Here is a 27,504-nt window from a genome sequence, read left to right as displayed (position 1 = left end):
TATGCATACACCTGTGCCTACATGTATGTTTGTATGTACATATGTATGTGGGGAGTCAGCGCTGACAAACCGCAAATATTTCAAGCCCATGATTGACGTGAACTACAAATCGTGCAAAATATGTGACCGTAATGTACAAATTTATAAATTATTTACACACACATACGTGCATACATGCACAAATACTAACTTCTATATTTATGCAATACGTGCAAATAAGTCAATTATTGTTTGTCATGACCTAAACTTTGAGTTATATACACTGAACTGGAATTTAAGATGCCCACCAACCAATTTACAAAATGATCAGGTGGCGACTCAGGCTAAGCAAGTTAGCAATTCGGACGAGGCAACAGGCTTTAAAAGTCTAATGATAGTGTATACCTTATTTTTTGAGAGATCCAGTAAAGGGCCTTATACAAAAAGAAAAGCAAAAATAAAAAATAATTTTGAATTTTTTATCCGAAATGTGAAACTATGATACATTATATGATAGGAACCTACTCGTCTCATACTCTCAGCTTGAATATTGCAACACTTCTCCTGAACCAAAATCTTACGGCCGCAGGATAATAGGACGACAAACTAGAAAGTCACTGAATTTATGTCTAAAGGACACAATCATCAACGCAGAATTTTTTGTTCAACTATTCCATTTGGTCCATACAACAAAACCATAAGTGTGCTTCTTGGATCTCTCGTCAGATATATGAAGTAGAAGACAACCATTTTTCGTTGACTCCACTGATTATTTCTTAGAATCATAAATACAAATCGTTCTCTAATAATGGCTCTCCTTTCTTTATATATTAAGTATAAGTTCTATTGAGAAGAGTAAAAATTTATAAATATTTTTAGTTTAGGGAGCCGTTCCTTGGACAAATGAGAGTTATAATGAACAGAAAGATATTTCTTCCCAAATAGCAAGGCATAAGCCAGAGAACAGAAACCTATAGACTACAGTTTTCGCCGAAAATCCAAAAATATGTTTCTGCTGAGCACTTTCTCACACTAGACTTTGAAATCATTAGACTAATACGTCGTCAGATAAATGTCAGTCATACTCGTAGACTACAGTCCTCATAGCATGTTTTTGTAATAAGTATAATACATAATGATTAACTATAAGATAAGGCACCCCAAATTAATGATAGATCTTATACCAAGGCCCAGCAGGAGTATATAATATATGTATATATAATACATAAGATATAATTTAATAAACTTACCAAATAAATATCGCCTCTGTTTTGGATTTGTTTGCTATTTGTTGAATCCGCCTACTTCCGCAAATCACTGGTATCAATATTACACAAAATTTCACTTTTTCACCGAAACCGCACTAAAACCGAACATAATTTCATATTTTTTATCGACCGAAAACCCGAACACTACACATTAATTGATTATACGCACCTACGAAACACTGCTTACTCGACACAAATATTGCCGAAATGCACTTTCTACTTTAGAACACACTGCTTGAAAATAGATATATTTGAAGATTTCAACGGAATAGATTTCATTTTCCACCAAATAATTATTATGAAGCCAGCGGTAAGCGTGAGCATAAATTCGCTATTGCATAATTTGCGCACAATAAACGATGCTTTGGGTCAAAACGAGAGAGACGATATAGAATATGCACAAGCTGCAAGGAAAAGAAAAGATGTCAATTTATTAAAACATTTTTACAAATACTGATTTTAGTAAAACTGTATTACTGATTGATGATCTTAACTTTACAGAACTAAAAATTAGAAAATTATATATACTACAGCCAATGGTAGTCTAACAAAATGTGCACCAGAAAACCTTTAAGTTTTTGAGCTAAAGCGGTTTACGGATCCACTATTTTCATTAAGAAACTAAAAAATAATCCAAATAGTGGACTTCTTCATAACAACATATCTATCTAACTGGAAGTTATATCATAATACTTGCTTCGACAAATTAAGCGACATAGAAGAGATTTATTCTTTCATGGCTTAAAAAATGTCAAGAAAGGGTAAAATAGGCTAATATTAAGCTACAAATAGCATATACAATAAAAAAGTTGAAGATAATTAGCTGAGATGACTTAGAAAGGATATAGTGTTCACAGACTATGAAATCAAAGCTTGCCAGTAGTCTAGAAAAGCATGACTTACGGATTTACAGATCCCTTAACTATACGTTAAGGCAGCACAAATTATTTGGCGATTGTACACCATGCAACGGCCACAGCCTTTGTACAAGATGTGGCGACCGTTAAAGGACGGAACGCATATGTAAGTGAACTTTTTCGGGTAAACTTTCAGCAAGGTCACAGTACCTCTTGTGGCCAACACTCTTACGGCAAAAGTTTGTTTAAGATACAGGCTGTATTTTTCACTTTACTGCGGTACAAGTACTAGAATGTTCCCTTATAATTAACTATTGAAATAAATAGTCTAAAAGAGTAAGGACCGTTTTTTGTCAAGCTGTCAAATTATCTTTGGTAAGTATTGTTTGGCATTTAGAATGAGTTTCGCGTGCTTCGCTCAACTTATGAGACCCAGCATTCATTATTGGATAATATTCGACCATGTCCAGCACCCAGAAAGGCGATTCGGCACCGTTCGCAGCAGATCTAATTGGTGTGGTGTGTGTATAGGACGAAGAGCAAACTGAGCTTCAGGAGCTGCAATTTCATCTAGAATAAAAACGGTTTGGTGTGGTTTGTTGTCCGGTGGAATCATCGGTCCATATTTCTTCAAAAATGATGCCAGTGAGAACGTACCCGTCATTGGCGATCTTTATCTCGTTCTTTAACAAAGTAGGGAACCTCAAAATGGATCACCTTTTTTATGTATTTCAGACACAAAACAGTCTTCCGTAAATAACTTATGAGGGAACCGTTAATTTCGAAAACCAGTAAAAGTGATATAGTCAGGGGTAACGATACATAATTTCCAACTTTCTATTCTCATTGTTTGATCAATAGCCTTCAAGTCGAATTAAGGTTACTTAGTAATGAAAAAAGATCTGCAGACTTGGCTTGGACAATGTTATGGGCCAAATTTCGAGAAGATATCTTGGGAAATAAACATTTTTTCCTTGCAAGGACTTTACATTGAACAGTCAGCTCTAACAATACGTGTAGCAGCATATGTAGTATATCCTATAGCAGTCCGGCAGTTCTGACAAATGAGCACCTTCTTAAGAAGAAAAGAGCTGCGCAAAATTTCATACCGATATCTCAACAATTGGGGAACTGTTTCAAGTATGTATACAGACAAACAGACAGACGGACGTAATGCTGTTCATTTATGCTGCTCGTGACAAACTTAATAAACTCTCTTCAGGGGATAAAAAAGAGTACATGTGACCGTTTCTCTAAACCTGAGAGAGTAGCGAATCGAACAAACAACTCTATCAAAGAGTTAGAGTTAGAATCAAATGGATTAATGAGGAATCCACATAGTTTCCAGTATTAAATCAATGAAGTGGAAAAATTTCTAAAAGAGAGCAGAGCTTAAACTGAGAAATGGTGATTCAAGCACAGTTATTAAGTAATCAAATTCCGAAGAAATGCTATTTTTGTCCATTCAGTGCTGAAATTTATACTATTTGTGTTATCTGTTTGTGAGTATGCTAATTAAATATAGACTTCGAGTTGATTTCTTATGAATGAAATAAAGACTGCGGAAAGCTGAAGGAATACAGAACGTGAATACGTAGGCGTTTCTATATAATCGTGTTTATATATGTACTTATGTATGTAAGTATGCATATCTGTATATAGGAAGGCGTTGCTGTCGTATGCGTCATTAATCATAATCGCAGCTTAATTATCGCAACAGTGCAATAATCATAACCATTAAAGAAACGCTTAAAGCGCAAGATATGATGACTTGTTTACAAATTTTTACCTGCTTGTACATTACCGACATACATATGTATGTCCATATATGTGCATTTTTCTTTAAAGTGCTGTTAATTTACATATCTATGTAAGTAATTACACGTTCTTGCAAGTACCAAGCTGGCACAAGTGCGTACTTACACATATGTATGTGTTAGGGTGGGTGAAAAAATATATTATATATACTACTTATGTTATGTATACATATCGTCACTTAAAATACAAAATAGCGTAAGATTACTTTTCATAAGTTTACAGGCGAAGGAAAAACAAAATAATAGATCACTAGATAACCCGTATATTGGTTATCATGCACTTATATTGAAACAAAAAGGAAAAATATTCATTTTTTTGACCCACCCTACTAAATATGTATATACATCAATATGTATGCGGCCGCCGCCAGCAAGTGGTGCACCTGCACTGTTGATTACTTAAAGACTTTTAAGTCGAATTAAAAGCGATTAGTCATGGAGCCTAAGCTTAGAGAGTTCTTCCGCGCAGCGTCATGCGGCGAATTCTGCGAAGCAATGTACGTATGTGTGTGTATACAGGCAGTAGACAGCGACGGTCAATGTGCAAGAAAGTCTTCGAGTGATTGATGCACAATTTTCCCGCCCGCAACACACACACACACATGCAAACGTATTTACAAGCGACTGATGCGCATTCAAGGCGCTCGTGTACGACTATTATTTTTATATAAAAAAATATATATATATTTATATCTAAATACACATATGTATTTATAAATCAACAAATGTAAATATTTCGATTACAAATAATCATTAATAACAACAAATGACGGAAAAGGTCGGTAGCTTCAAGAAAACGAGGGGGGAAAGCGCTAGAAAGCAAGAAAAGTACAAATAAATAGCGAATGACAAAAACGGCATGCACTGCAATTGCAAGTGACTTAATAAACTGGTGCAAATTCGTTTGCTATGCCACGGTTGTTGTCAGCGGGCCACTGTAAGGGCGGGTGATAATGACGCCGGCGTCCACTGTGTGCTGCCACTTGGATAATTGCTTTTGCTTTTGAACGTGATTTAACAATTAAAATTATTGTTAATGCAAAATATGAGCAAAAATCACCAGAAGCAGCAACAACAACAGCAATAATAACAACCAGTGCGGCGCGTATTCGCTTGTCAGCAGCGGCAAAGTGCAGAGGAAACATGCATAAATATAACACTCAAGAGTTGTAATGTACAACAACATGAAAAAAATAAAAACTGAACAATTTGCATATATATAGCGCATATATAAATATGTGCATTAGTCAGCTTTGTTGAGTTGCAGGGGATTTTTTTATTAATTTACTTATTTTCACTGGCGCTTTCAACTACTTATCTTTAGACTTTGGTATCTGACTGTTCTATTTAAGGGGTTAGTTCAATCTAAAATCATCAAGTGAAAAACTGCATTTGACTTAACATACACTTTCGAGTTTCACAAATATTATTTAGTCCGTAGATAAGTCAAAAATAAAAGGTTTCTATCCACTGCCCACCCCCTGAGGTGATCTAGTATCTGATGCCCAGAACATATTAAAATTATGAAGGGAACACTTCACCAGCCTGCTGAATGGAAGTGAAAGCATAAATCCAGGAGAAGGCAAACCCGATTCCCCAATCTATACCGATGGTGCAGACTTTCCATTGCCCGACAAGAAGAACAACAAAGTGGCGAGAGTCGATGGATTGCCGGCCGAGCTATTCAAAGTTGGCGTAGAAGAACTGATAAGGATCCCCAAGGAATCCCCGCAAAACTAATACGGCTGTATCAACTGAAGTTGAGTTGTAACCAAAAGTTCCGTCAGGATCGGGAAGGACCTTTCCGAGCCGTTCAATACCAAACGAAGTTTCAGACAAGACGACACCCTTTCGTGTGACTTCCTCAATCTACTCTTTGAGAAAAAAAACAAAATATTGCAGGTGATAACCAGCTGACGATACCGTAGTTGTTGAAGTTGTTTTTACTACTGCTGATGCTGACTTCGTCTGTATTTCTGCCTATTTAGAGAACTCTCCCCCCTGGTGCGCCTATTAGCAATCTGACTACCGCGTTTTGACCGTGCTGTTTTTGCTTTTTAACACCCTTTCGCTTCAATGCTCACCAGGTCTATTCTCATCTACTTGCCTACTAACCGAAAGAGTTGTTTACAGCTATTTAATCAGTGAAAAACTTTAATTTGTGTTTCTTTAGATAACATAAAATTCCAATAAACAAACAGAAGATCACTTCGAACGAACTTACAAGAATCCACGAATTGTAAATATTTGTGAATACATTCTAGGAGCTATGGCAACAAGTATATTATATAAAATAGTAAATGAGGAGACGTGAATAATGTGGTAACCGACGAGAAGGTAAACTCGGAGAACCTCTTAGTCGAAGGTTGATGCCAGATGACAACTGTCAAAGATAAGCCAGATTTATTTCAGATGGCAGCAGTCCAATGGATGCCCGAAAGCAGCTGTCAAAGGGTTGTGAGAAGATAACTGTGAAATGGATGTCAAATGGTGGCTGCCAAACAGATGTGTCAAACTTAAGCTGTCAAATGTGTGTCAGATAGCAGCTATCAAACAGACGTCAAATGGACGTCATAATATTCATCAGAAGGCAGCTTTCAAATGGATGCCAATAGTAGCTGTCAAACGTTAGTCAGATAGATGTTAGGTGATAGTTGTCTAGCAGATGACGGAAAGTACATAGTTGGCAAAGGAATGTCAGATTAAAACTATCGAATGGATGTCAAATTAGAGCCGTCAAACAGTTGCCAGTTGAATGTCAAATAGTAGCAGTCAAATGGAGCGCAAAAGGCGCCCGGGAAATAGATGTCGGATGATAGCTGTCAAGAGGAGGTCATCTGAATTCTGAAAATAAAATTATTATTTTTAGACTGACACAGCAGTATACGTTGCGCTAACTATCAAATGCACTACATTGGTTCAGTTGAATGATTCTCGTTCGCACTTTCATTCGATTATTACAGCCAATGGAAATTATAACCACAAAATTTTGAATAATATTGGTGCTAGTGAACTGATGAACTGCTGCAGTGGTAAATAATGGGCATCCAAATCATCAGTGTAACAGCTGTTGTGGCGACGGTGGTCATAGTGCAGACTAATGGACGTACTGGCGCAACACAGACCACGAGCTACACTTACGCAACGTGCTAATAAGTATTCAGGCCATGATTAAAATTAGAGCTTCGAAGAGATAACTCAATTTAGCCGCGACGAAATATTCACCTATACGCACAACAAACGTGGATGTGTCTGCTTTTGGCAGCCCAAATTTGTGATAATTCTTGCGTAGCGCTTGCGGCCATTGTGGCAGGTTAGGCCAATATGTAAGCCGGTTGACCAACCAGGCACTCTTTATGCCTGATTAACATTGAATAATGTAAGGCAACACCGACTCTTTGGGTATATTCATGCTTGTGATCAATGGATGTGGGAAAATCAATGAAATGAAATGAATAGTATATCGGGCTGGGAGGACTAGTTATAATATCGGTTACTTTTTTTTTTCATAACGTCAATGAAGTTCGTGAATAGGTTAATGTTTTGTCTCTCGTAAGCAGATAATGACTTTGTTGGGTGAGTTTAATATACATTTTTGGATACAAGTTAGTTGGAACAGAAGAAAAAATATAGACGTAGAGTTGTTGCGGGTTTAAGTACAAAAAATGGTCTCAGAATCAAAAAAAATAACAGTCTGATCTGCGTTACCGGAACGGAGTCGAATTTATATACGGACAATCAACTCGATAGCTTTTCGCAGTATGGAAAATAGTTCCCCGCCGTTAAAATAACAAAACACAGGAGGACTCCTAATAATGGAAGTCAAGCAAAAATGTTCTCTATTAATAGTTCACTATTTAGGCGTAACCGCTGGTCGGGGAAACCGATTAAGTTGTTGTCGATCTTGTAGGAAGGAATACTGCCGGTTTGACAGTCCTTGGACGGATAAAAATCCATGTCCCTTCCGGCCGGTTACGTAGACCCGACTGTCGCGGGAACGGATAAGACTCCGGGTCCCTTTCGGTTAGCTCCGGATCCGCTTAGCTGCTTGACATACATATTTGCAGTTTTTTTTTTTGTACTGTCAGTAATCCAATAGCTATGCAATCGACAGTATAAAAACCTCAAAGGAGATCCCAGTGCTCTTCATTTAACGAGAGCAGCCACAGTCAAACACTATTCAACATTCATAGACATATTTTTTTGAAATCTGTATATAGTAAGCAACCGTAAGATCCGTATATAGTCAGCACTTGACTAGTTTAACTTCAGTTTAAGGTTCGTTTTATATGATCAGCAATCTTAAAGCTCTTTTCGGATTCCATAAGAAGTTCTAAGTTTAATTTGACCCCTTAGTTGCCTCTTCTCATCCCCTCTTCGTATTTCGGATCTCTTTGTGTTTTCCTCCACTAAATTTAGTTAGCTTGATTGTTGCTAATTACGCCGCTCTCTCTACCAAAGCCAGTTCAGATGAGGGTGTTCAGCTCATTGCTCTCTCTCTCTCTCTCTTTTATCTCATCCATCTTACCCCGACGTTAAAGCTTAGTCGCTTCCGATTCATTTGACTTTCTGCTGCTTCGGATAATTTATGTCACAACAATTTGTTGTTCGCCACTTGATGTTTGTTGGCATCAACACTACGCATTTGCATACAATGCTCCAACAGTATGGCTTTACCAGGTCCGTAGCGCTGCTGAGTGTTTGCTCGGAGGAGTGTTTCGCTTGTTTGACAATTTGTCAGCCAAATTGTTGCATTGTGTTAATGACTCAGTGCACTTAGTGGCAACAAGTTGGCTGTGCAGTTACAAGCGTTTAACCTTGCCTGCTGCCAGATAGCGATCCAATGCTAAGCTTATCTTTAATTGTTTGTTTTTGTAATTGCTTTGAGTGTAATTTTTTGGTTTGTCTTTCAGGCGAAGCGTCATTCGCTTTAAATTTGCATTTGCAATTAATTTTGTTAAAGATTTATGCAAAATGGCAACTCGAGTTATAAATTGTGTAAACTCACACCCTCACTTCTAGACTGAAGTCCGCGCGCGCGTCTCTAACTCTCAAATTGTTTCGACGTGCCAACAATTATTGATTACACTTCAACCTCTAAATGTTAGCTGTTGATGGATTTCTTCGCTGGCAATTAATACTCCCCGCACCCCTTAAATGCGGCAAGTATTGACTGCCCGCGCCAATTAATGGTTCGCAAATGCTCTTGTAAGAATTCTAACTTTGCTCTTTGTAAAGATTTGATCATTTGTTTATTTATATTTGTATGCCACCTGCGGAAGAATTCTTCTGCGTTTGCTTATGCTAATTATCCAAGATCCATTGAGACAACCTAACTACAAAGTTGTCAACGCCAACACAACATAGCACTTTATGCTTCCAAGCCTTCTGTTCTGTGATTGCTATGTATATTGTTATTGTTGTTGTTGTTTTTTATCGGTCACGATTCTGTCAGTCTTTAAGATAAGGGTTCTTGTTAGTGGGTTATTTGTGTGCTCGGTGAATTTGCATAGCAAATTGTTTCGCCACGGTGACTCATGCACTGATGCAGATTGCGCAGAATTAGATGTGATGTGATGTCATGTGTGTCATTCGGTGGAAATTAGCACTGTTGCTAGTATGCTTAGAAACTCCACATCAAATCAGTATAAGCCTCTTTGTAAGCGATGTCGACAGGAAATTCAATAATATCACTTCACGTGAACTTAAAATTATCATGCCTCTTCAGGCATGTCGATTCCAGGACATTCTTAAGAATTGGGACTGTCTCAAACCATAACCTGGAGGATTTTGAGGAAGCATTTTTGGCTGGCTTTCGTATAAAACTGTTCTCACTCAACAACTGAAGCCTGTGGACCACGTCGAAGATTTGCTGATTTTGCCTTGGAACAACTTGAAAAACATAACGATTTTTTTAATATCCTATAAGGCTCACTTTCATTTAAGTAGTGCGGTAAATAAACAAACATCGCATGATGTGATTCAGAGTATCAAAAACTAAAATGAAGAATATTTTTTTGTTTCAAAATATTTTTTAACATTTGAAGCGAGTATAAGTGATGCCTTTCATTATGACATGATGTGATATTATAATGCAAAATTTTAGTGCGGCTAGATGATGTGATGTCACAACTCGCTACAACTATAGTCAGTTTGAATTCTCAAATTTAATGTGAACAAATTCACTAAACTGTATTGGTTTTGTAAATTTTTTAGAAGTGTTCTCAAAATGAATACTATAATTGACATATGAAAATAGTCACATGATGTCTGCTAATTCTAGTAACTAAATAAAAGAATGATGAAACCACTGACATGAAGACTGAACTCGAGATACATAGGTTCAAAATGGATTTTATAAAAGCAAAACAATACCAGAAAGCAGAAATGAAGAAAAAACCGCAAAAAATATTTTGATGGTTGCCACCTGTTTAAAATTGCTGACTCCAGATAATTTATAAAAAAATTATTGCAAAATGGTTTTCAGATGTTTGTAAAAGCTCGAATTTGAAAATAATTTTGGAGAAGGGTTGCCATCTTAACTTATAAAAGGTACAAAAACACTAAAAGCTGATGTAGTTCATGGAAAGACTCCAAAAAAGATATTCTTTGGAGAGAGTTGCCACCTATTTCAAAATATTGAGTTGTAAAAGGCTTAAAACACTACAAACGGCCGCAGTTTATGAAAGATTTTCAGTAGAAATATTTTTAAGAGGGTTGCCACCTGTTTGAAAATTCAAATTCATTATAATTGATAAAATAATTATTGCTAAGGAATTTAAGAAGTTTGTAAAAGCTATAATTTGAAAATAGTTTTGTAGAAACGTTGCCACCTATTTAAATTATCTCGTTATAAAACGCACAAAACGCTGCAAGCTTTTGAATCAAAAGACTATTAGAAAAAAAATATAATCGCATCAATAATAATAATATAGGCATCAACTCAACGCATGTGATAACGTGTACTTTTGAACAGTGGTGCCATCTGATTCCACAAAAATTTATGAAATATAAAAACACGTTTCATATATCAAAAGACATAATGTTATATGCGATTTCAAAGTTCTCACTTTTGAACAGCGTTGCCACCTGATTTAATAAAAATTGATTAAATAATAAAAACAAATTTGATATTACAAAAATCATATTCTAACATAAATTTTCAAATGCTTTCGAATTTTGATATTTAAATAAAAAAATAACTGTACCTACCCAAGTATTAATATTTTAAATTCTGATTTTTCATATGATAAACTAAATTCACTGAGACAGTACAATGACAATTATAGTACTATTCAGCAGCACCACAAATAGAACGGAGAATTTCCACTGAACTTTTTATTAATCATAAAAATCTGACATTCGACTTAAATAAGCAAAAAAATCAAAAAAAAAAAACATATTTTCATATGTTTCTAATTTTCGAAATTATATTCAATGCCACTTTTTCGAAGCTAAAAAAGCTAATTGCTTTACACACGTCGAAAAGTGCATCCAATGAAAACACACAGATACACAGAGGCTCTCTCAAAACAATCACATGTGCTCACAATATCGTGGCAAACAATTTTATTGAAGCAGAACAAACACGCTTTTTGTTGTTATTAAGTATGCAAAACAGCCGTCTAAATAGACCAAACGTCAACGCCTGCTGACGCCATCAACAGCCACAAAGCACGGACTGGACCACACCGAGCCATTTAACATAAAATAGCGAAACGAATTACGAGACTCGACTGCCGTAGAGCGGCAGAACGCCGGGTTGATGGGCAGCCAATGTAATTTTATTGCATGCAAATGGCATAGACTGAGAATTGAATGCGAATGGCATAAAATGAAATGGAGCACAAGTGAAATAAATAGAAATACTGGAAAGCACAGCACAAAAAAACCTGAGAAATATTCCATAATGCGAATGTAAAGCAAATATAGACCAACAGTTGTAAAATAGATTTGCACACAACATGATTGACTATGTAACTGACTGATTGCGCGATTGGTGGAGGAAAATAAACGACTGAAAAAATAGCATTGTACTGGATAACTAACCTACTGACATGCTAACTGAGTTAGGGATTGTATGGAGTAGTGTTTAGCGGAGAGCAAAGATGAGAAATTGACTAAAAGTACCGATGAATAAGTTACTAATCAAATTTCTAATTGAAAGATTTATTAAATTGATTATTGTACTTAATAATACTGTTTTGTTTTTACGACCGACTGGACTGACCTGTAGTCGATTACTTGACTTACTAATTGGCTGAAAAAATAACTAAAATGTAGGATTGAATAACTGACTAAATTGCCACTGTGTGTGCTCTTCGAATGACTAAATAAAATCACTGACTGAATAAATTCTTGAAAGACTTGTCGACTAAACTAAGTAAGCGACTAAGCTACTAACTAAATGACTTACTGAATGGCTAACCAAAATAATAACGACTAATTGAATGATTATTTCAATAACTAAAAAATAGTTAAGTCCCCGGAACCTTTATTCAAATGACTACCAAAAAAGCACTACGAAAATTGAACCAACTCACTGAATGACTGCTTGACAGAATGACTTGCCAGTCCAGTTACAATAGAAGGGTTGAGAATAGAAATCCAAAGTTTTAGAAGATCAAGTTTAAATTGAAATATTGAAAAAAAAAATCGGACATTGCATTGTTGTTGTTGACTGAAGCGTGGAGAAATGCAAGGCAAAATAAAGTTTGAAAATTATCATACTATATTTATGCACATTTTATGTATATATGTACATATGATTGCGTTTAAATGTTTGTTGTTTTTGCTCGTAAGCGTTGCTTTTTACTGGAGCAATGCCAATTTTGTTATTGTACGCTGTCATTCACAAATGATAATCAAAAATTCATACAATGCCTTGCATTTGTTGTAATTTTAAGTGCATACCAATTACAACGGCAAACAGGCTTACAGTTGTTAACATATGTACAAAGATATCTACGAATATTATAGATACACATACGAGTACAATATCATGTGACTGAAGCAATAGCCAATATGATGCCCTTTGACATCCAGGGTGACGAATCCGAGCGGGTATACAAGTTATCAGAGCCGTCTATAGGAGTCAAAAGAGAAGAGAGAGTCAGACTGATACCGGATATCAATTCGTGGATCGACAGATGATATGGATTTCCACCTAACCCAACTACTAAGTGGATATGGGTGCTTTAGAAGCTATCTATACAAATTCCAGCAAAACATTAGGCCGACGTGTTCAGAGTGCTTTGAAGGCTTTGAGCATGCATTCTTTTATGGCCCCCCGTTTTTTAAGTACAAGAGAAAAACTTAAAACTACACTCGGTGGAAAATGTGACGGCACTCATGTGCCGATCCACTGAGAACTGGAAAGCTGTCAGCGAAGCGGCCGCCTCGTAACAAAATAGAGACATATAAAGTAGATTAGGCGTCCATCAGTTCATACCATAGAGGACACTTAAAGGTCTTATTACTCCCACGAGGTAATACTTAATCAGATTGTTTCGTAGGAGAGTCTAGAGCTGGAAGTAGGTTAGATTTAGCGGATTGAAGTTCCCCAATCCAGCTTGGAAGTTATATAAAGAATTTCAACTTAATCACAATAGCTTGGTAAGAGGCTCAGATGGCGACCTCACCTAGCTTCTCAATAGAAAATTGCAAATTGTATTCATATATGATGTCCTTTCAGAACAAAGACGGATTAACAAAACTACAAGCAGATCAAGAAAAGTAGGTATAACCCTAGCTTTCTGCAAATGTTAGGAACATGAATTACAAACAAAAATTAGAAAAAGAACAGATGCATTTTTTATAGTAAGTACTAAGTATGTATATGTATAACCAACTCAACTCGATTTTGAGCAATCAGTGCTATAGTAGTCCGATATCAACAATTTCGTCAAATAAGCAGATTTTTGTAGACGTGGAAGCATTTTTTAGTTTCAATTTCAACAAGTGAATTCTTTCAACACTCCAAAAAGGTAGCATAACTGCCAAAAACTTTCTTTCACAACAACAAAACATGCCTCTTAACATACATACATACATATGTTTACGCATATAATTTTCCCACAAAATCTGTTTGCTCTTCTACGCTTTATTTCAATCTGCGGCACCCACAGCCCCGCCTAGCCCAGCCCAGCTGATCTCGTTCGACGCTGCGGATGTCAAATGGTCAACGAAACGGAATGCCTTAGGCGCTTTATTCTGTTATTTGGTAAAATTTTTCTTGCTGTACAACAACTCATTCATTTAAGTTTTATTGCCAAGCCGAAATTAGTCGAAATTGGTTAGGGTTTGTTTGGAAATTGTCACTTGGCTGGTGATTGCTAGCTCTTTGCTGGTTGATGCTGGTGACTGCTTAATATTGGTCGCTGATTGTTGCTTTTAATGAGATCTTTGTGTGTGTGCTTGCTACTTTTCGTTGTCGTTTTCGATTTTGTTTTTGTTATTGTTATTTCTCTATTTTCACCACTTACCAAGTGGTCACACACAGTGTTGCCATCCCGCAGGCGAACTGAAGAAGCTTGTCCGGGCAAATGGTGCAAGCACCATTGCTTGCTAAAGATATATGTACATATATTGTTGTTGTTATTGTTTTATTGGACAATTGTTGTTCGTTGGCGCTCACTTTAACTGCGAAGCTTCTTAGCCCCGCGGCATTTGTGAGACATCATTTCTTGTGCCGTCTGCAAGTCAATTGTTATGAGTTAATTGTTGTTGTTGTTGTTTGTTGATTGTGTCTTTTGGTTGTTATTGGCGGCTCTGTTTGTCGTCTACTTGTTAAGCGTCTTAATGTAGTGGTGCTGCAAATTGCCTACCGACTCGATTGTGGCAAGCTTAAGAGATCGACGGTAGTTTTCTAACAAAAACAATAACAAAAAGAATAACCTAAAGAAGACAAAATGTTGACTCTGGTGTAACCGTACGTATACCCTTCACAATTAAAAAAGTTGCCTTGCAAGAACTTGATTTTGATTAGTCACTTTGTATGGCAGCTATATGCTATAGTGATCCGATCTGAATGATTTCTTTGAAGATTGCATTATTGCCTTAGACAATAATCCATGCCCAATTTCGAAAAGATAGCTCGTTAAATGAAAAACTTTTCCATACAAGGACTTGATTTTGATCGTGCAGTTTGTATGACAGCTATATGCTATAGTGATCCGATTTGAACAATTTCTTCGGTGAATGCGCCGTTATTTCGGACAATAATCTTTACCAAATTGCGTCAAGATATCTCGTCAACTAACAAAATTTTCCATACAGGCACTTCATTTTGATCTGTCAGTTTGTATGACAGCTATATGCCATAGTGATCTGATATCGCACGTTCCGACAAATGATAAGCTTCTTGGAGAGAACAGAATGTAGGCGAAATTTTAGAACGATATCTCAAAAATTAAGGGACTAATTCGCGTATATACAAACAGATGGACAGGCTGACGAACATTAACTCAACTGAACTCAACTCAACTCAACTCAACTCAACTCAACTCAACTTAACTCAACTCGACTCAACTCAACTCAACTCAACTCAACTCAACTCAACTCAACTCATCTCAACTCAACTCAACTCAACTCAACTCAACTCGACTCAACTCAACCTGTCACGATGATCATTTATATATAAATATGTATTTTATAGGGTATCCGCCATTTCCTTCTGGTTGCTACAAACTTCGTGACACACTTAAAATTCTCTGTTCAGGGTATAATAATAATAGTTTCTTCAACAACCAAGATTTCATAGATCTCAGGCTTGTAAGTGCTGAACCATTGTAACCAGCATTGTTAAGCTCATTGTTGTAGTTTTTATTGCTTTTACATTAGGTGTTGTTGTTGTGCGACTCTCTTGTTCACATCCTCAATGGTTTCTTTAATGTTGTCTACTTGGTTATTTCTTTGTTTCGCAGCTACTTGCGAGTGTTGCTAATGACCCATTTAACAGTTGACTGATTTGGTCACCGCTAAGTCTACAAAGAAAAGCTCTGTTAGCGATTAAAGGCACCGCTTAAACCTCGATGTGTTTTTGAATGCGGGTGCTTTTGGACAGAGTTTACATATGTGTAAATAAAAAAAATTTCATCAGAGCAAACCCACTAAAAGACAACTCTATAAAACAACCTTCTAAAACTTTGAAGTTTTTCGCCACCCTGTGTCCCTTTGGTAGTGACATTTCTGAAACCTGGAAGTATTTTAATTTAAGTCGAATTCTCACATTTTTCTCTCGTCTTTCCTTTTCTCGTCCACCAATTTTTTTATTAATTAATTTCAGTATAATTTTCTATACATAAAGACTTGTTTAATAATGTAAATTCGTTTTTTATGCTCACTGTCGCTTATTGTTCTTTTTTTCACCATTTTTATTGTGCAATAAATAATTTTTTATAGTTTGAGTAAAAGTTAATAGATTTGTTATAGAAATATCACGATTTCAACAAATTGCATTGCCACCGTATAATTGTCGGTTGGCGGCTAGCCAATTGCTAGAAAATTGTATTTGCTACACCTGCGAGCGATTATGCAGGGAGTCGAGTAAAAACGCTCGGCAATCAATCAATCCGTCTATCAAACAATCAGTCAAATGTAAATAATAGTAATTTTTTTTACTATAAAAAAAAACAAATATTTAATGCAACGATCTTGAATTTCATTAAGGGAAGTAAGGGTGCATAAAGACGGTCGTAACCTAATTTTCTTAAGTGAAGAACGAACTCAAGGCAAAAGAGATTTCGCAATTTTTAAAATTCCTATGTTGGCAGAGTACAAAAATAATAAAGAGAATTGGAGTGACTTTTGGTTGAACAATCCCCCTCCAACCATACAAAAAACAACAATATAGGCAACAATGTGTATGACAGTCAGAAATGTTTCCTTAGAAATTAAGGCCTCTGCAACACAGTGATCACAGCGCTATTGAAGCAAAAATAACAACAGTGTCTATTGTAAGCATTTTGAACATTAAATTAAATGATTTTCATTACTTGCGGGTTTTTCTAATCTTAATAAATTCCAGCAAATATATTTATATATATATGGTTATTGCTGTTGTTGTTTATGTCATTTTCCACACTATGCATGTTTGTTCGTCTTTCATTTGTTGTTTCACGGCTGGTGCAGTTTGAGTAAGAAATTGCAATAGACAGCACGCAAGCAATCAACACAGCAACAACAACAACGGCAACAATTATAATCTTATAGTTACTACACTCTTCTTCACATTCTTCTCTCTTTTTGCCATTTTTTAATTTTTTTTTTGCCATCTGCCATTCGCTTGATTTGTGGAATTTTTCTAATGAACTTAGAAAAATTGCAACCTTAACCTTCAGATGACAATGAACAATAGCGGTGGAGCAATAAAAATGCCAACAACAATAACATCGATTATTTACCGAGAAGAGACGAGTTGTTTATTTGGCGATGCTGAGGCGATTTCGTAGAAAATTATAGTTACCATAAGTACTTAGGAATAGTGTAGGTATATAGAACTGCAAGGGGGTCTAATTTTATGTCTTGGTAAGCAAGAGTATTCTAACCCCAATTCTGATTGCAGCGAAGGAGTTCAAGGTTTTAAGGTCGTCTCCTTCAACTTGTGTTTAAAAATTGACTAAAAGAGAGCGAGCTTTATTAGAATCACTGCAACATTTCTGGTATGAATTCAGTTCCCAATTTTTGAAGCGATCGACATTAAGTATTCACAGATTTGTTTCGATCTATTGGCGTCAAGATTTTGAACGAAATGTTTGGTATTACAATTCTTTCTGGAATTATTGAACCTTATCTTAATCTATTTAGGCTATTTTGGTTAAAAAAAAACATAGTGGTAGTTAAGAAGCTTCAAAGACAGAGAAAGAGGGCATCAGAAAAAGAGAGAGAGAGAGAGAAATAAATAAAAAGAGAACCCGTGTGTCTTGTAATCCGTACTCTGTTATTCTAAAATTCTCTCCCAGAAGAACTAGAGCAAAGCTTTTTGGATTGTGCCGCATGAAAAACGAATACTACTTCGTTAATCTCTTCGGCAAGAGCGTTTAATTAATTGAGGGCTATATTTTTACTGAAAAACCACCGCCAATATCAGTACTTTCTCTAAATAAATCGTTTGCTGCCTTAAACGACCCCCAATCTTATGGTTCATTGGGAGAATTCCCAAAAAGTAGCAAATATCTGCACTCTCCACAAGAACTCCATTGGTAGTTAAAAGTGTTCAACTCCTAGAGCGCCATTTAGCACTGAAATGGCTGCGATAATTGAATCGTTTACCACCGAACATAAAAGGCTCATAAAAGATGGCACATAAAGCTGTCGGTGTGCTGTGCTCTTGCCACCATGAATCAATATTTAATTAAAACATGCTTTTTATGGGCGTGTCAAATTGACAGGCAACGCATGTCGGAAGCATAAGCAGCCAGCATGAGGCGTGGATGTACACAGTTGTGCATAAATTTTATGTAAACTTTCTTATACATACATATATACCATATATAAATGTAGGTATATTATATATAAGTACAAATATTGGTAGATATTCACATATATCTTATAAACGAGAGAGATTATATGGGGGGTCGGCAAATATATGAAAAGTACAGAAAATAATAAAAAGCCATAAAAAATGAAAATAGAAAAATAAAGCTAACAAAGAGATCAATAAATAAAACTATACAAATCGTCCTAATATGAAAATTAATATTAAATAAATTGATTTGAATTTTTAATTTTAATTAACAAATTGAAAAAATGATTAAAAAATTAAAAAAATACAAAAAAAAATGAAATAATTAAAAAAATCCCAAAAAATAAAGAATTATAAAGATATAATTTTTTTTAATTAAAAACAATAAAAAACTGTAAAAGAATATATTTTTTTAATTAAAAATAATAAATTAAAAATTTTTAAATAAAAAAACTAAAAAAAAGTATTTTCAATTAAGAATAGTAAAAAAGTAAAAAAAAATCATTTCATATATATATTTTTTTTTTTATTTAAAATATTGAATAAAATGATTTACATTTTTTATTTTATGTAAAATTCGACGAAACTGTAAAATAATTACAAAAATATAAAAAAGTAAATAAAAATAATAAAAAAATACAAAAAAAATTAACTAAAAAGAAATATTTTTTAATGGAAAATTATAAAAAAATTAGAAAAAATTTTTTTTAATGAAAAAAAATAATAAAAAAGTAAAGAAATAAAATTTTTTCTATTAAATGATAAAATAAATAAAAAAAATTAAAATTAATTTTTTTATTAAAAATAAATAAAAAATAATAATTTTTTTTCAATAAAAAAAAAAATACAACAAAAATATAATAAAATTAAAAATATAAAAATAAAAAAAATTTAAAATCAATATTTTTTTAAATTAAAAATGATAAAATAAGTAAAAAAAATTAAAATTAATTAAAAAGTAATTAAATTTAATTTTTTTAATTAAAAATAATAAAAAAAATTAAGTTTGTTCAATTAAAAAAAATACAACAAAAATATAATAAAATTTAAAATAAAAAAATTAAAAAGAAATAATTTTTTTAATTAAAAATAATAAAAAAATTAAGTTTTTACAATTAAAAAAATACGAAAAAAATATAATAAAATTAAAAATATAAAAATAAAAAAAAATTTAAAAAGAAATAATAAGAAATAATTTTTTTAAATAAAAATAATAAAATAAAAAATTAAAAAAAAAATATTTTCCATCTCCTAAACTGTGCATTGCAAATAATCGCGCTTAATTCTAATTACAGCATTTAAGCTGCGCTACTACTTAGTTACACGACAACGGCAATATGGCACTGAGCGCCAGTAACAGCAACAAAAGACAAATAATAAACACACACAAATGCACAATAGGAAAAACAACTCGTATAAAAATATATAATTTCCTAAAAAAAAAATTAAAACAAGCAAGCTACAGCACATCCAGAACAACTTAGCAGCAGAGGCGACGAGCCACCGCCACAAAGCCAACGCCAAGCGCCAAGCGATAGCACGCTCAACTATTAATGCAAGCGCGCTCGCATTAACTCAAGCGGCGTTCGCTTATTTTCGGTCGGCTCGACCGCAAACCGCAACTAAATGCCAATTTCATTAGATGGACCCGGCGACAAGCGACTACTGACGAGCGCCACGAGTACAACAGCAATTTACAAGTCTTTCCGTGGCGAGCGACAGCAGTAGCCAACGCGCTTCATCACTTACAGATGCTCATAGTCATGCGAAAGCGATGCTTTGTTGCGAGGCAGCGTGTTTTTCGCTCTTTCTTTTTTATACGACGCTTTTTGTTGTTGTACGTTTTTATTACATTTATATTTAAATATATACTTTTCCACTTTGCACTTTACACACATCATACACATACAACATACATGTGTTGATGACCATGAAAAATCTCGCTGAATGCGCCATACCAATTGCCAACTATCAGCCGACTGACTGCCTGTCGGTGGGCCCGACGCGCTGCGTGCCCTCCTTCATAGCGCGCCGCCTAGGAGACTGTAATCGTTGCAGCGCGCGCTGGTGCTTGGCGTCATTGCGATGCACCGCATGAGTGATTGAAGGAGCGCAGGGTACTGGAGATGAACTTGTAGGCTGAGAGATTGTTAGAGAGCGCCCGCAGGGCAGACTGGCGCTGCTGGCTAGTTGGAGCTGCACTTCAACGCTTCATTACTTACTGTTACATAATCTGTGGAATTGAAACACCGGCGCACCGCGTCACACCACTTCGCGCTGAACCGCTTTTTACACACATGACGATTTGTATAGGAGCTCACATGAAAAAAAAATAAAATTACAGCGTTACACTGACGATAAAGAGCGGCAGTGCGAAGATGTGGTAACAGAAGAATACAGTGATCACTGTGACAGTATCTTTAGTTGAGAATTCTCACAGTAAAATTTCCATATCTCCAAAATTCTTAAAATAAAAAAAAAGGTATTTGCAAACCGACAAAAAGTTTAATAAATAATAATTAATATTTTGAAATCCGCTAGAAAAGGAGAAGGCTAAATAGATCTATAATGGCCTTCAAACAATTTATATAGAAGAGATTGGAAGGTACCAGCTTTAAAGCCCATAAATTAATAAAAAAATGTCAAGAGGGCGCAATGCAGAAATTTGATGATGTCTCAGATATTTTTGACTCGTCCCTCTTACAACAGACTTTTGTCTTCGGCTTTTTGGCTGATTGCTTGGCCTCAGCTGACTTCTGTCTCCTGACTGTCGCTGCTGGCGATTAAAGCTTTAAATTCGGTAGAACCGCTTTCGCAGCAATGGATTCTTGGATCTCATTTGTAAGCTCCTCATTGATTGTTGATTTCAGCTGCACTCTTCTCAGCAGGTGGGCAGCACGACTTTTCTCCGCGACCTTGCCTACGCTCGGTCATCGACCTTAGAAATACTACATTAACTGGCAGACGCACTCACTACAAGCAACAACACTTTTGGCATCTCCATTCGCTAACTGCTTATCAGCCATATTTTGGTCAAACTTTGCAGATTTGCGGCTGCCGCAGATTTTGTTGCCTTCCTGAAGCTTACCATTAACTCCAACTCCTTTACTAATGTCAGTTCTTGATATTACAAACACTGTCCTCTTCTGGGAACCATTAGTTTTCTCCGTGTTTTACAAGAGATCCGGATTTCCTGGATTTCCTTTTCTTTTGTTGTACCCACGAGTGTAGAACAGAATAGGTCCACATGCGCTTAGACCACTTTACGCAAGTATGTATCTTATAATGGAGGGCGCCATCTTCTTACTATCGTTTACTATATGCTACAGTCTTTCATCAAAATTGAAACGTTGAAACCAGTTTTAGATCTTCTTCATCGTTTTTTTTTTTGGTGTAGACCCCACTTACGCGGCTAAAGCCGAGTTAACAACAGCGCGCCAAACGTTCTTTCTTTTCACTGTTTGGTACCAAATGGCGATTCCAAGTCTAGCCAGGTCCTTTTCCCCCTGCTCTTGGAGTAGAAGTTTTCCTCTGCTTCCCCTGGCGGATATTGCGTCGAATACTCGCAGAACTGAAGTGCTTTCAATAAAGTTTTAAATAGAAAACCAAAAGTTCCGTTCGAAACTGGTTCTGTACCCCGGACCATAGCAGGACTTCCCTTTTGAATGCTGTGCTATTGAGGTTTAAAGGATACTCAGATAAAATGTCAGACCTTAGATATCTCGCAACTGTAACAAAGGCGAACTGTTGTCAACCCGTCCCATCCTTCGTCTTGATTCTCTGGTATCTATTACCAGTCGGCACACTCGGCGAGGTTTTCCCATATCACATGGGCTAAACAGTCTAATTTCTGCATAGGTATTTCAGAAGTATTATCTCTGGTTAGAAAATTTTAAATCTCCGGAACCTCTTTGTGCTATATTCTGTCGAGTGGGGCTTCAATACTAGTTTCTCATCGATTTTTACGTCCCACTGTGCTGCATTCCCATAGTGATATACTAAATGTGCTCAGCTACTTCAAGCTCTCAAGTGATATGGTGCATTTATGCCTTTGACTGCACATACAAACCGACAAACTTACTTATATAAAATAAATATACTAGCATATACAAGAGTATATATATAGTTATATGTCACATATACATATGTATGTATATAGTATTCATTGTACGTATGTATAAGACTGGCGGCGTTAAGTGTGAATACTTAATGCCACTTGCACGATAAAATGGCATATTCGTTGCAGTACAGAAGCAGAAGCGCACGCATATAAACATACACATTACATATACAAAAAAAACATATATGTACATATATACCACTATTCATACATATACATCCATAAACCAATTCCACATGACGGCAATGCTGTTCGAGCATATATTCGCGTTGAGTTGCTGCGTTTTATCAGCCTTACACACACACACCTCACCTATATGTGAATATATTCATATTTAAATATATGTAGCATATACAAAAAGCTTTTATTAAATATTTTTTTCCGTTACAGCGTCACCTAGTCAGCCCTTTCCAGCCGCTCGCTCCGCTACCGCTCGCGCCAGCTAACATTGTAGACTGCCAGGGGCAGCAGCAAAACTGAGTGGCAGCACTCAAAGTGTTAAAAAAGTAATTAAATCGCCAAACATGCATAATGGAAAGCGCAAATAAAAATGAAAATAAATTCTGAAAATACTTAAATATGAAATATGTTGCGGTTGTGCGGTTAAGCGGTGTGAAAGTGCACCAAAAAAAAGTAATACAAATTTTGTGGCTGAGATTTTGCTGTTCAGCAGTCAGGCGGCAGTGAATTTCAGAGCTTTTAGAATTCTTGTAATTCTTTCGGTTTTCAAGCTTATGAATATTTATGTTCGTTACAAAAATTTAAATTTGATAGAAAATTAGAAGCAACTGACGCCAAATAACCGTAACATTATAACAAATTAACGGTCATATTACCTTAAAACTCAAAGCTTGGCGTCATAAATTTGAAATTAAAATTTTAAATAATTCGTCAAATATAAAAAATTCAAGTTTAACTATTTCCAAATCACATGCATGTGTAAAAAATTAGCATAACTCATAAAAAGTTACACATTTAACATCCGGAAGAGTTTAGCTCGCTCTTTGAGCGCCTTCAAACATACCGTTACACCTACGACAAGTCACGAGCAAGCCACAAGCACGCTTGGAACTGTACTACTTAAGGCAGTGTTAAGTGTTACAGTGGTCAACTGTAACACCACTGACTACAACAAAAACAATTAAAGCAACAACGTCATATATTTCAAAAATAACTTAATTCTGTATCAGCAGCGCCCTTTCGTCTTGTGGCGTGACCACGCAACCTGTCAAAGCGTTGATGACTTGTTCAACTTGAACGTAGCTGATGAAGATAGCGAAAAACTCAGGCAAAGTGATGAACACTTTTTTGTTTTTGTAAATCATAACTGCTTTAACCAGTTAATGGTCAGAATAAGGGTTAGTTAAAGAACGGATACAGTTGGAAAAAGAATGGCTATGACAGGTGCTGATACAGACTTGTCCCATAATGCATATGTATAAAGCGATGACTATATAATCTACAGAAACTTATGGGTAGAGTATATTAATATCCATGATCTTGTATGTGGTTAGAGTTCACACTATGCAATGTGAAACTCGAGTTTAAGGTTTCGTGTTTATGATGAAGTATTTTCTTGGAGGTTTTAAAAAATTCCGAATTGGAGTTGAAATTTTTATGTATACTACTGACTGATGAACTTCAGTTAACAATAAACGCGATTATGGCATTATTAATCGACATAATATCGATATAGGAGGATGGAGTCAGGTGTAGAAGTTCACGCAAGTGAGGAAAGTTCTCTGATCGCCATTCACTTGGGAGTGACCAGAAACGATTCTTTTACATATGACTCAAGCAGCTCACGACTTCCGGTCTTTGACCTCTGGGTAGCCTAAGAACATCCGTTTGATGGCGAGCTAAAGTGAGAAGGCGAAATATCCCCTACTTAGGGTTGTGCGCTGGGTTTTGGACCCGCCACGTAAAAAAACACCCCCAATGAAAATCAACAATCAGCCAGCTGTTTTTGACTCGGCTATAAAGCGGTGTCTACGCCAGTAAAGAAGAAGATGGATGCTTATTAGGACTTCAAGCTGAAGTTTACGTCGTGCAGACGACAACGATCTAAGAACGATTTGATATCTCATTGTGATACTTCGCGTAGTTCCTTGAACAGCGAAGCTCCTAGATATCTAAGAAGTCTAGATAATGCTGTAGAGGATCTTAGAAGGTGTTCCAGTACCTCTCTCATGCCTACTTCCTTGCTTTATCATATGCCCATACGCTTCGTATGTGATGCCAGTAGGTTGTGACCAGTCATTGGGCTAACAATCAGCCTGCAGTTCTTTCGAGTCCTTGTGGGTTCTTGCACATGAATTCGGCAGTTCTACATGTCCTTAAAGCGTTCCATATCACCCCAATCTTCTGTGAGCTCTTTTGGAATTTCATTGTATATCACCTTCTTGCACTGGTTTGTTTCCTGGAATTCCTTTTTGGACTGGAACCCAGTGTATAGGCAACGGCTTTATCATTAACCTCTCTGGATCTAAAGACATTCTTAGACGTAATGCAACTTGATATTATTGCCTTAATTGCCGCCTGACTATCGACATATGTATGTATCTATCGATCTTATTTAATGTTTCCTGCGATCTGTCATCCTGTCATCTATTTCACGCGCTTTCCTGACTGCAAATACATCCGCCTGGAAGATATTGCAGTATTCCCAACTTCGCACAATAGATTCCGGATCCCAATCCACAAGCCATTTTTGATTCGTCTGTATAGATGTCGGATTTCCCTGCCGAGTCGCATTCTCCTTGACCGATTTTTAACCATCTCTAACAAATAAAACGCGAGGGTATGAGGTTCTATAATATAGATAATACTACTTAGATTTATTATGAAGCCACTGTGTTCTGACGGTCGACAATTTTGAAAGACTGATGGGTCCCATTCTGACACATAAAAACACAGCGAAGCATCTCAGCTTTAACGAATTTTCATATGTTCATAAACTACCAACATTGAGGATTATTGAAATGATATTTAATAACTTAGTAGTAATCGATTGCTAGAATATTTTGTAAGTTAGATTAGGTAAACAGAATTCGTGAGGCCTCGAATACTGCTCTGTATAGGCCAAAAACACCTTAGCATATCGACAAAGCGCCTTGATTGTGACACATTTCATTGAGGCGGATAATTCGCCTGGTGCGTAGTGCGTATGGCAATCGAGATGTTATAACCTTAGTCTGGTGAAAGCTGGACAGTGGAGAGAAAAAGTGTAATCTTTAAACCCTTATCTTACGCCATGTAACTTTAAAAATCGCGTCCTCTACAATCTTTAGTCTTATCACGTGAGTGCCAATAGAACGTTCTCACCTGTCATGGTGGCGATGTGAGCCTTGCTAAGACCAATTAGTTCATTTTAACTCTAATGTTCCACTCTTGGCCGGTTGCTGAATTGCTGAACTCGCGCAAGGTCCGTAGGCTTGTTCCCTTACTGAAGCGATTTTGGTCAGAGCTATTTTTTTCAAGCTCATCAGCAGACAAGTCTAATATGCTATGTAACTTGATGCTATTGCTAATGAGTTAATGCACTCTTTGACTGGATTTAAGCTCACTGTCAGCGAACAAATCTTGATCCTTTCTAAGTCTTAGGAATATTTTGTATACAAACAGGGATAAACAAAGAGAAAGCTGTTTAAGCATGCTCAGTTAAGAGCGGTAAAGTAGTCGAAGGCTGGAATTTCTATAATTTTGCAGACTAGGTTATTAAAGCTAAGGACTCTTGACGGGTCTTTTAACAAGTAAAAAAGTTGTATTCTTCTTATCTTTCTTCTAACCGCTGAAACGTTCACATTATTTACAATTATTTCAAATTCTAATTAGACAAGCAACGGGAACTCTGTTTATGTAAAACACTTTACACAATAGGGAATAAGATTTTAAAAAATAAGTCTTCAAACACGGAAGTTTTGGTGCCGCTTTCCTAGGCTGATTAGCACATTAAACTAATGCTAAGCATAAAAATAAAGAACTCTAATTGAAAATAATAAAAAAATATTTCTAAAAATATATAATTCCAAAGAGGAAAAAATGTAAAACTTGTTCGTCACCCTTTTGCTTTCAAGCCAAAATAATGAAGATTTGCAAATAAGCGAGAGCATTTAGTACTTCCCACTTAACGAGCGTTCAAAATAAATTGATCATGCGCAAAACAAAGCACATATGTAAATAGCTGTAGTTGGTAGATATATTTTGCATGGCCAGATTACGACAATGAGGAAAATTTCCAGCTTCACGCCACACTTCGATAGCGATGAGAATCGATGGCAGCGCCGCTGACGCGCACGACCTTGATCGGGAGTCAACAGGTGAGTGGAATTATATGCGCGACTAAAGACACATGCATGAGCTGCGATGTTAAGCAGTTGAAACGGTTCAATGCGCGAAATGAAGCGTTTAGATTTTTCGGTTTTTAAAAATTACTTCGATTTATAAGTAATGGAAGAATAATAAAAAAGTGAATTGAACCTGTAATTGGCGAGCGCGGAAGACAAAGCGATTTTTGGCGTGACTGCATGTGGACTTTTCGATACAGCAAGTGGCTGAGAAAAAGGCGAGCGGAAAGGACGCCAGCAGGACCAGTTGTCAAAAGCGTCGAAGTCGAAGGTCAACAAAGAAATATAATTTTGAAGAATGGTTCAACAAAGCTGTGGGAGACAATGGTTGAAGCTGGTTCAGTTGACGGTAGACATACATACATATGCAGCAAGTGAGTAAGCGGTAGAATGTAGGTTGCTAAAGCAGTAATCGGCGATCCGCCAAAGAAGATTAATATGCAGCCAACTGATGATTATAATTTCGTGGCCAAAAGCAGAGTGGACATTGGAAATTATTTACTTTTTTGATAACTGCTTGATTGCAAAGAAGAAGCAAAAAAACCAGAAGCAAAAAGCGAAAAAAACTTCGAGGAAGAAACGCAAAAAGTGCCAAAAAAACGTTGATGAGCGCGCAAGCAGGATTTCAGTGCGAAGGTCAGCAAGGCAAATGA

The 27,504-nt window shown here is 36.1% G+C and overlaps 1 long non-coding RNA gene across 1 annotated transcript in view; it reads right to left on the bottom strand.

The window, feature by feature from the left end:
* Positions 1-1,235: 1,235 nt before the first annotated feature.
* LOC125778473 (uncharacterized) overlaps positions 1,236-27,504 on the bottom strand; it is a 71,431-nt gene continuing 45,162 nt past the window's right edge. Inside the window, exon 3 of the long non-coding RNA XR_007422736.1 lies at positions 1,236-1,651. This is a non-coding gene — a long non-coding RNA (uncharacterized LOC125778473). The remainder of the gene's footprint in view (positions 1,652-27,504) is intronic.

Source organism: Bactrocera dorsalis, chromosome 1 (genome assembly GCF_023373825.1).
Source record: "Bactrocera dorsalis isolate Fly_Bdor chromosome 1, ASM2337382v1, whole genome shotgun sequence".
NCBI lineage: Eukaryota > Metazoa > Arthropoda > Insecta > Diptera > Tephritidae > Bactrocera > Bactrocera dorsalis.
This window is presented reverse-complemented; position numbering and strand designations above follow the sequence as displayed.